Consider the following 12105-nt stretch of genomic DNA (forward strand, 5'->3'; position numbering starts at 1 on the left):
TTTTTTCGTCGCTACATCGTCACGGTTTTTCATTTACGACGATCTCACGACAAAAAACCAAGCGTCGAAAATGGAGCGTCACAAATGAACAGCAACGACGTTTTGATCAAAATCATCATAACTTTTACGACGATTCCTCGATTGTCGTAACCTTTACGACGATCCGAAATCGTCGTTGGCAATCAAACCCAGTCCTACGTGGCAAAATTACGACGAAATCAAAACGTCATGGTTGAAATCAGCCCAACCCATTTCAATTGATCACATGGGCTGGTTTTATTTTTTGGCCTTTTTTATTGGGCTTCTTTTTGGGCCTTAGCCTATTTAGAGCCACTTTAGTTTTTTAAATTTTTTTATCATTCTAATTTGGGTCCTGGCCTTTTAATGCCCTAATACATTTGATCCAGTTTCATTTTTGATCTTTTTCATTTTTGAATTCAGCAAATTCTTGGTATCATTTCTATTTGTTGGACCTTTTCAACCCAATTATTTGTCCAATATTAAATCCAACACTATTTCATATTCAAATCAAGAAAACTCCAAGTCGAATTGAAATCATCCATCATATAACATCACATAATACATCTCCCAGGTTTACATAACACAATAACTCATCTCATGAATACATTTCCTTACACAGAAATATAGCAAGAACGGACAGAATTGCACAATAGAACAATGACACGTGTGCTAACAATGGAGTTCATTCCACTCTTCTATGAGACAGAGGTTCATAAATTTTTATGTTGTATTGATTTAAATGTCCCAAGTAGGCATCATCCACATCTTCTCACCACTTTCCTAGCAACAGAGAAAGAGACAAAACAAAAAACATTAGACCGTAATATTACACGAGAGCACAGATCAGTAACTTCAAATCACAATATATCCATTATACTAGATGTCAGAGTTGTATAAAAGCTGCTAGTTATAAAAAAACACTTAGAATAATGACTTCTAAACAGCGACTGGAATTACTACAACATATTTGAATCTCAGTAAGAAGGGATGCTTCACATGTTTTATCTCACATGTACTACCACACCACACTTTATTTTGTTATAAGAACTATAACTATTGGTACTAACTTCTAACGCATGTCTTCATGTTGTCTAGTACTCTCCCGTCCCAAAATAAATGTCGTTGATCTAGTACAATATTTGTACTAGTTTAGTACTAAATCTGCAACACTTACATTGGAACGGAGGGAGCATTATTTTGTGTGTAGGAATGCATTATGCAAGCAAGAAAGTGGAAAACGAAATGACAGGTGTGCACTACAGAGTAGCTATCAGCCTTATTGGATTTTATTACAGGAAATTATATGTATTGCACTAGGTATTAAGGGTGCATCTAATTAAATGCAAGAAAACCAGTCATGTTCCTTTTAGTATATGTGGCATTTCTCAATGATATGATATTTTTAAGCGAGCTGCTGAGTATTTCGACATTTAGCCCTATGCTACAGAAAATTAAACTATGTAATTACTTAAATAATCATTATAACAGATGTTGCTGCATTATTAATGCTGCCCCTGATGGTAAAACACTGGCGAATGTACTTTAGTTAATAGTTGTGCAATCGTTATGTTACTTCTTGATGGTTGAGGGTGGGCATGACTGAATATATATCAAGTCCCATTTTGGTTATGAATCATCCACCTGTCTTCACTAGCAAGTCCACACTTACGTGTAGTAGCCTATATATGGAACCTTAACTATATTATCTATTTATCTTTGATAAAAACAAAAATTTATCCAAGATAGCATACCACTTTTCTATGTGAACTTATAAAAGATATCTCGTTCTCATGAGGGATTATTGTAATATATGTGGCTATTCCAGAAAAAATTATCATGCAAGTTCAATAGAATTATTATGTATATATTCATATACATCATAAGTTTCTCTTATTGGTTTGGATGTCAAAACGTGAGACTTAATAGTGAAGTTTTTTCTAATTAATCTATTCTTGCTTCATTTACTTTTTTGTGGACTACAGTTTTCTTCGATTCTTGCAGCAAGACAGCAAAAATACCATGGAAACCACGGCATACTTTTTCTGTGGAATACAATTTACATTGCCTACTATGAATCCTTAAGTTTTTACCTGAATTTTTGACATGTTAGTTTCTTTAAAAGAAGAATAAGCAACTTACAAGATAGCACAAGACAATCGTTGTACTCCGTCCCCTTCCAGCTTTGCAGTGAATATATGTCATCCTCCCATGAGATGCGTTTCCTGATTAAGCATGAAAAGTTATCATTGAAAATCTAAATATCTAACAAAAAGTGATGTTCTGCACGGCCAGTAACTTCATCATCGATTCTGTATAACCAGCAAAAAAATCACTTGCCTCGTATACTGATGATGGTACTAACGTCTCAAATGGTTCGTTCAGGGTTACAACACCATGTACTCCAAGCTTCTACAAGCGTGGAACATCCGTACGGAATGGAACAGCTCCAAGCAAAATGAAGTGGTAAATAGGACAATGTTTAGATCAATGAGATTTATTCATCTTATCCTTATCAGTTAGAATATTTTAAAGAGCATAGAAACTAGTAATAGGCTTCAATCTCATTAAAATGAAATAATTACTCAAACAATCAGTGTGCGGGTCACATAATGATAACTTTAAATGATGCACTATCACATAATGCAAAACTAAAGACAGATGTGAGTACATCAAAATCTTGATATCGACACCCATGGAAAAAGTAGACAGAACCAGCAACTCATCCGCAATAAATATCATGATCATCATCACAATAATAAGTGTGCAGATCGGGAAACTAGCACCATGTAGAACCTTGACTAATAAACAACGATCAATAAATATACTTGCAAATGAGAAACTATAAATGTGCCATATACACATCATTGCACATGAAGCAGGAGAACAACATTTTACACCACTGATAATGATATATATTAGGTGTCGCAACAGACATGCAGTTTGGCTTTGTTTTGTTCAGAGCGGAACCGGATATAAGCCGGAAGGGTAGAACTGATGCAGAGCAGGGGAAGCCAGTTAATGGATATCACTTATCACGTACCTGAAGAACCCGAGCAGCAGCCAGGATCTGCTGCCCGTGGCAGATCGACGCGACTGACTTTCCTTTGTCCATGAACCACTTGGCCAGGCTAAGGATCTTCTCATTCAGGGCGAGGTACTCGGGGGCACGTCCACCGGGAATCACAAGCGCATCGTAGCTTGAGGCGTCCACGCCGTCAAATGACGCGTTTAAAGCGAAATCGTGACCAGGCTTCTCGCTGTAAGTCTGGTCGCCCTCAAAGTCATGGATGGTGGTTTGGCACTTGTCCCCAGCACCCTTGTCAGGGAAAACCGCATCGACATGGCAGCCAAGGGCTTGCAGGGCCTGGAATGGGGCCATCACCTCGTAATCCTCCATGTAATCCTGTTTAGAACGTCATCAGAACAAACAGGTTAAGTACACTGTTTATGTGTAATGAAAAATGAGAAATAATGTTTACAAGGAGGAACATTAACTGAATTGACCATGAGAGAATTTTTTCAAAGTATTACCCCGCACAGGAACAATATTCTCTTGTCTGCACCTGCGACAGAGCCTCCAAGAGCTTTCACAAACAGGCTGATGAATTCACTTGGCACGAGCAGCAGCCAAAACTGGTTTGACAGCAGGATACGCGGTGCACGTACGGTCCCTGACTACTCCAGCTCCTGCCAGAATCAGCTGTCCATGGCAAACTGATGCGATGGGCTTCTTAGCGTATGAGAACTTCCTAACTAAGGCAAGCACTTTTTCATCCATTGCAAGGTATTCTGGTGCACGGCCTCCAGGAATTACCAATCCATCATATGCAGCAGCGCTAACATCATCGAATGTAGCATCAAGTGCAAAGTTATGACCTTTTGATTCCGCATATGTCTGCATCAGATATACAGCACACAAAATTAGTGCAGGACATTAAAGCAGTACTATGTCAGAAAGATTTGAGGTACCATCACACACTTAATAAGAATCACCAGCATGGCTAGTTTATTAAAACTGAGCATTCCACACAGATTAAATAATATTCCTTGCCAATTCAAGAGTATGTTAGCAGAAGTGCAAGAAAAATTTATGTGATGACGAGATGGGAAAAGAAGAACATAAACAGATAAACAGTTACAAATATTCAACCCTTGGCATTGTTCAAGATGTACTGATGAGTAGAAAGTGGTATATTTTAATTGTGAGCACGGTAGGTCAAGTACAAAATCATGTGTGTATTTCTTCATTTTGTATCCTTTTTTTAGACATGTACACACTAACACTGATTCAGTGCATATTTAAGACTCGTGTGTATGTAAGAGAAATAGAACTGTAGAAAGAATTAGTATGATAGTACAATACAGGGACCCCTAAGATCAATGTGTACTGATGAGTATGAAGTGCTAAATCTTAATTGTGAGCAGGGAAGGTGACGTGTGGCACGAAGCAGCACCGCCCTGACATTTATACATCTAAACTTGCCATAAAAAAATGAAACTTGCCATCCAAACAAAAAGTTGCCACAGAAAAACGTCAAGACAGAATTGCCTCGTGCCAAACGTGCGGCACTTATCAGGGTCCTATTTAGATTGTTCAAGATGGATCAGTGAGTAAAATGTACTGCATTTAAATTGTGAGCACAGAGGTGGAATGTGAAACCATATGTGCAGTTTATTAGATAAATCCCTCCTTTTATATCTAGTACGTATAGACCAATATTAAAAATTTGCCTAAACAAAAAAGATCCAATGACCAACTTTAGTTTTAAGCATTAATCAGGGTAAATGTGCAACTAGAAAATCCAAGCAGTACTTCGAATAAAAGAAAATTATGACAACCTCAACAAGTAGTGAACGAAAAGAAGATTTGACAACTACTCCCTCCATTTCAAAATATAAGACCTTTTAGAGATTACACTAGGAGACTACATACGGAGTAAAATGAGTGAATCTACATTCTAAAATATGTCTATGTACATCCGTATGTAGTTCATAGTGCAATATCTAAAAGGTCTTATATTTAGGAACGGAGGGAGTACATTAACTTAAGCCAGTCAAGATTTGGAAGTTAGAATGCCTGTTTCTCACTTCACCACTGTTGAACAACGACCATTAACATCAATAGGTATGTTTTTGGTCTGTCTTACGTATTATGATTTATGTTAATTCGTGCTTTAAGAGAGAAAAAATGCATCAAACAGGCCTAAACATCTGGTCAGTGTAGCTATAAAGGGTTAAAGGCTCACGTAACGAACGCACGTTGCCCACTTAATATACTAACGTGATCGCGGAATTGTCAAGCGTGCATGCTCCCTGCAGCCCAGGACAGACACATCGGCAACAAGAGACGGACAGAGAGCGACTGAGCAGTTCATGAGTAGAGCATGAGCAGGCACGGGTCATCAACTTGGACAGTCCTACGTACCATGAGCCGAAGATGCCGTCGACGAGGCCATTGATGCGGTCGCCGGTGACGCAGCCCTCGCGCATGACCTCCTCGGCCACGGACATGTCGATGGCCTCCAGGGCCGCCAACGCGTTGCTCTGGATCTGGCTGGGACCGCGGTACTGCCCCTCCCCGCGCACCGCGCTGATGTCCTAGTCGAACACCGTCACATTGTACCCCTTGCGCCGGGCCGCCAGCGCCAGCACCACCTCGTCGATGCCGCCGCCCGCCACCAGCACGCGAGGCTTCCCTTTCACGGGCCCGGCGACGATGACGACGTCGGGGCCGTCTCCCTCTGCTTCCTGCGCTGCGGGGCTGAGAGGAGGACACCGGTCTGCGCCGAGTACTGCTCCTCGTGGCAGAAGAGCGTCTTGGCCGGGGAGGTGGCGGAGAGGAGCGCCATGGGCGTGGACCCCGGTGGTCCGATTATTGAGCTCCCGCGGGATTGGCGAGCGAGAAGAGCGTTGCTGGGCAAGTGGAGGCTGTGGACGGAGGGGAAGAGCTAACTAAGCCTAGGCTGTTTTGACTGCATTCTTGGGGAACGCCGCCCGGCTTAGCCCGCCCATGTCCGCGACGCGCGCGCATCAGAGTAGCTCAGTGGCGGCCAGCAGCACCAACAGCGGTAGCAGATGCGGCGGCGCCATCTGAGCTACTCAACTAGGCCGCAGGTACCAAGCGAGCAGCAGCAACGGCTCAGCCTCACAGAACGATGGGTGGTGGCTAAGCGAGAGGTGTCGGGCGGCTTGGAGAGGCTCGGCTGCTCCGGATCTGGGAGGAGGAGGAGAGGAGAGCGTGGGACGGCGCCGGATCTGGGAGAAGATTGGGGTGGTGGCTTGGGATCGGAGGTGGGGGGATCCGGTGGCTCTAGCGGAGGGGACAGGAGTGGATCGGGAGGAAGGGTGCGATGGGGGGTTGAGCTATGGTTTGGGCTGGATATCTTTTTTCTGTAGATAGTTGGATGGATGGATGTGGGTTGGAGATATGGATGTATGGATGGATGGACGCCATGTCATCGATCTGTGGGAAGATTTCTCATTGGTTCAAAAAATCAATGATTTTAAAATTGTTTTCAAGTAATAGAAATAGAGGAATTTTGTGAAGCATCTATCAAAAATATTTTGCAAAAGGGCACCACACAAATTTTCACTAGAGTTAGACCATATATTTCTGGATGAGGACCAATTTGTATGCATTTCCGATCTTTCTAGCTTTTTTTAATCATTTTCCGAGTGGCAAAAATGGGGTTTTTTTGTGAAGAACCTACCAAATATTTGTTGCAAAATTGGACTCCATCATTTTTCTAAAATACTTGTATGTTGCTTCACAAACTAGGATGAGGTGGGATAGAATGGACCCACGAATGATATGTTAACATGTTACGACATTTTTATAATCGTCGTAAAAGTTATGACGATCTCATCTTATGCGGTTACGACGTTTTTGACTCACGTCGTCGTAATTTATATGTAGATTTGATCCCCTCAAACGGCTTACGACAACCTCGGAGGAAATCGTCATTGATTTATGACGAATTCATCAACGACATCTTAAAGAACGTCATGTATGAGCATATTTCTTGTAGTGTATGGACTCCGTTTTCGATGAACTTGAGCTTGTCATGAAGATGACCATAAGCTCTAAAACTTACAAAGAGAAACACCAAATAAGAACCAAGAAGTATGATGCAAGGATGGAAATGGTTTGAGCTCTCAATGAACGATACGATCAGCTACTCACTTGAGAGCCCCCTTGACAGAATGGCAATCTATCCTAAAATAAAAAAACAGATCAAGGGCAAACCTATACCTTGCACCTCGTCCTCTTGAGCTAGATGACGATGATATTGGCTTCCTGAAGATGGACGACCTTCTTCATTGTGTTGGCTTGATGAATACTCGTTGATTGCTCCCCCATACTCACTATGGGTGAGCCACTCTTCACATATCTTCACAAGTCCATTGCCACCACAATGGACGACAAGCTTCAAGCATGATATTGTGCTGATCCACTTGAACTTGCACACCGCAATCTTGATGACGATCACCACTTGACGTCATCCTTCATGGGTTGTATGAGATCTTCCTATTGATGCAAGCCCATGGAAACACACCTAACCCCCACATAGAACTCTCACGAAGACCATGGGTTAGTACACAGACACGTAATGGACAATGCTTACCATACCATGGGATCACTTGATCCCTCTCGGTACATCTTGTACTCTTTGTGTGTTGATCATCTTGATTTACTCTTTGTGTGAGATCTTGATCAACCTTGTGTCTCTATGACAATTCTTTGGATAATACCTTGAATACCATCTTGGTCATCATATAAACTCCTTGAACCCAACAGATGGACTTCAAGAAGTGCCTATGGAAAAATCCTATAAATATAACTTAAGGCAACCATTAGTCCATAGGAATTGTCATCAATTACCAAAACCACATATGGAGAAATATGCTCTAATACAGAGTCATGTTGGTAATGTGGCGCTTTAGAGTTTTCAACTCGTGTTTCACCAGGCCAAGTTGGTTCTCCTCTACTTCTGCATGATTCTTTAGGATGTACTTTTCTTCATCAAAGCCAACTTACTCCTTGTGCAAGATGACAGTTGAATGTCACAAGGATTTTTGGAGATTAGCCGCCAAGATCTCTGCCTTTTTTCTGAGCTCTTTTCTTGCTTGAGATTTTTCTGCAAGCCGGCAACGGATGACTCGGCCTCATCCAACATTTCCTGCACATTATAAATTATCACAGATAGTTTACAAGCCCCAAGCTGTAGTAGGCAAACAAACCGGCAGTTGGGAGCTATAGAACACAAATTTTGATCTATGTTCAAAGTCCCATGCAGTTGCAAGCACTCTACATGGCACTTGGGAGCTAATGCAAGTCATTCTTTTCTCATTTCTGTGAAGACCTGGTTATATCAAGGAGATGAGTCGACCCTTGGGGATACAGGTTGAGTTTTAATCTATGATGATTACAGATATCTTAAAGCACTAGCTCATTATTTTTCGTAATGACCCGATCCTTGGGGGCTACAGCCCATTCTTCAAAAGACTTAGCTCACTACTTATTTTACTAAGCCGACCCTTGGGGGCTACACGAGTATGCATGTAAAAAGGAAACATGATGGGGATTTAATAACTCATATTTGCACTTGAGCGTAATTATCAGGTTCACTTCCGCTTCCTGGCTCTGAGGCAACTGAATCAAATATTCTTGGCGCAGATTATGGAAACCAATTTTGTCAAAGCTAGGGAGCACTACTTTGGGTTTCCCTTTAGATAACATTACTCACGCATCCTTGGCCAGAATTTTAGCTAAGGCAGTTGAAGTTTCTGGAGCTTTATGAGCCTCTCAAAAACTGGTCACTTTTGTACCATTCATTTGGTGCGATGGGACAAATTTATCTACCTCCTCCTGCACACAACTGGAGGCACGAGCAGGACTTGGTGGGTTAACATGCTCGGTCGGGTCATGAATATTAGCTTGTTCTTCTTGGACTAGCTCTTCCATCGTCACCGGCTCTTCGACGTGAACCGACTCATTTTCATGAGATGACTCAACCCCTAAGTCTGGTTTATCTTGGCCAGTGGTTTCAGTTTGAATTTCCAGATTGACCATTGGTAGGTCTCAAGCATTAGTGCTTGCAGCAGTAGAGGATGACACACCAACATTTCTATTTGTGAAGGCTTTGGCTCTGCATTCATGAAACTAACATCAGTTTAAAGAAGCAACTAAGATGATAAAGTAAAAGCATGATTCAAAGATACTTACCCACACTTCATTGAGAAAGCCGGGAGCTGGGTTGCGCTCGATTCTCCAAAAGAGGGCGATGTCACCTGATAATTTGAATCAAAAGGATTGAGTGATTGTTGAAAAGACCGGCTCGTGGATGATACTTGTGATCTCTGTTGGGTTTTCCGTGAAGAACAACGGGTGATGCAACACAAATATAGGTAAGTATTTCCCTCAGTAGAGAACCAAGGTTTATCGAACCAACAGGAGTAACAACCAACCCCGTCTTCAGCGGCTACACATAAAATAGCAATCACTTGCACCAAACACGGACAGAGGGTTGTCAATCCCCTTGGACTCGCTATTTGCAAGCTTCTAAGTAGTGTGGTTTGTAGTAGATAATGGTAAATTGTAAAATAAAATAAAAAGTAAATAGGAACAACAAGGTATTGTCGTGTTTGTAAACTTATAAGTGAATAAACCCGAGGTGCCATAGTTTTCCCAAGTGGTATCTCTTATGAAAGTAAGCATATGGTGGGTACACAAATTACTGTTGGGCAATTTATAGAAAAGCACATAGTTATGTGATATTCACGACAATGATCATGTGTATATAGGAATCACCTCTAAAAGCAAATAGGTCGACTCCTTCCTCCACCTATTACTATTACTCTACCCATCGACCGCTATTCAGCATGTATCTAAAGTATTAAGTAATATGGACTAATGCTTGGAGAACAATGACATGATGTATACAAAGACGTATCTTGTCCCCTTCTGTCACTGGAATATAGAAACCCATCAGATTGAACCCACTACAACACACTCCTCTCACTTAAGAAAGATCAATCTACTTGGCCAAAGAAAATCAATATATCAGAGATATGTACGAAGCTATGATGATCATGTACATAAGTATCATAATATAATTGAGATAAGACTCAAATATTTTGCATGAATAGTCTGAACATAAACCCACAATTCATCGGATACCAACAAATGCACCGCACAAAAGAATTACATTGGATATATCAAAGGGAAGATGTGATGATCATTGTATTGAAGATAAATAGAGAGAGAGAGATAGCCATCTAGGTACTAACTATGTACCCATAGGTTTGTGGTGAACTACTTACACATCACCATGGCAACAACAAGGATGATGTAGAGGTCCTCGGTGATTGATCCACCCCCCCACCCCCCCCCCCCCCCCCGTCAGGGCACTAGAAAAGGGCTCCATATGGCATCATGGCGGAACAGAGACTTGCGGCGGCACAAAAAGTGTTTAGGGTTGCTCCCTAGTTTTTTAATATATGTGAATTTATAGGCCACAAAGGGGCACCAGGAAGCAACCGAGGGGGCACGAGGCAACAGGGCGCGACCTACCCCCCTCGGCGCGCCCTATTGGCTCATGCCTCCCTCGTGAGGCATGTGGTCTCCTCCCAAAGCTTCTAGGTCTTATTATGATCCAGAAAAATCATATTAAAGTCATGGGAATTGGACATCGTTTGGTACTGTAAACCTGGAAAGCCAAAAACATGCAGAAAACATCAAGTGGCACTAGGCACTGGGTTAATAGGTTAGTGCTCAAAAATAATATTAATTGGTAAAAGAACTCCCAAAAATTATCCTAGAATTATAATATAATAGCATGGGACAATCAAAAATTATAGATACATTGGAGACGTATCAGTGGACGAGAGGGAGTTGGACTATGAGCCACCTCAATTCATTGTTTGCAACCGACCGACTCGTGTAAGCCGACAGATAACTCCCTATAATTTCTCCGGGCCTTGCGTTTCGATATACTGGCTAGTTGTGTTTTCTTCAAAATAAATTTTGTGTCTAAGTGAGCGTACATATGAGAAAACTTAACCTTTCTAACGGCTCATCTCGTTCTCTTCGGGGCATATGTTTCTGATGAGTTGGATGAGATTGAAATTACCTCAACGTTGCCGGCTTGGTTGGTCTAAGTGTTATCCTGAGAAGAAGGAGCATCAACAAGTTCAATAAAAAGATGATCAACTGAGTCGAGCTGTACCTATGACTCTTCTCCAACAGCCGGCTCATTTATCTTCTCAGCTTGGGGAGGAGAAGGATTTCGGGCCATGACCTTCTACCAGTCAGAGTTTGCGTGCACATATGTTAAGCCGGAGATTAAGTACAACAAATAATACAGGTTATAATAAAAATATATGAGCAAGTACAAGAATACTTACTGGATGAACATGATTAGTCAGGCTAAAGGGAACTAGCCCGGTCAAGTTGTACTTATCCTTGTAGTCACTCAGAAATTTCTTTGTGGCCTTGGTGATTTTGTCTTCGGACAAATTGACCCGGCTGAAGCGATGCACGTCTACTGGGTAGCCAGTATAATTGCACATCAAGTCACTCCTCAAGCTAAGTGGTTGAATCCGCCAGCTTATCCAACACCGGGTTAGATCAATCCCGGTGAGGTCGTGATCCGTCAACGCTCTTAACTCTAGGCCATAAGGTGTCATCTATTTCTTTTCTTCATCGGATGACCAACCCGGAAAGGCGATGGTTGCATTGAGTCATTCTGATCTGGCACCCGGCGGGGGGTTTTCACCTTCACGAGCAGTGTTTTTACAATAAAATCAAGTCTTTACCCAACCCTTGGGACGACTCGCCAGTTCAGCTACACGGAAAGCACTAATTTTCCTTTTGTGGATTGCAATTCCACCAAGTTCTATGTTGGGTCCATCTTTGCACTAACTCTGATGGTTGATATAGAAAAAAATCCCGTAAGAGACTGAATATTGGTTCTGTTTGGAGATACACTTGACAAATAACTTGGAACTGGCAAAGATTGGTGACTGAGTTTGGGGCCGATATCTTGTGGCCTGTGGTCGAAGAAATTGAGCAAATCTCTGAAG

General features: G+C 41.8%; 1 pseudogene; it reads right to left on the reverse strand.

The window, feature by feature from the left end:
- Positions 1–3046: 3046 nt before the first annotated feature.
- Positions 3047–5870, reverse strand: LOC123409350 (annotated as a pseudogene).
- Positions 5871–12105: the final 6235 nt, after the last annotated feature.

The sequence above is a fragment of the Hordeum vulgare genome, chromosome 7H (genome assembly GCF_904849725.1).
Source record: "Hordeum vulgare subsp. vulgare chromosome 7H, MorexV3_pseudomolecules_assembly, whole genome shotgun sequence".
NCBI classification, from domain to species: Eukaryota; Viridiplantae; Streptophyta; class Magnoliopsida; order Poales; family Poaceae; genus Hordeum; species Hordeum vulgare.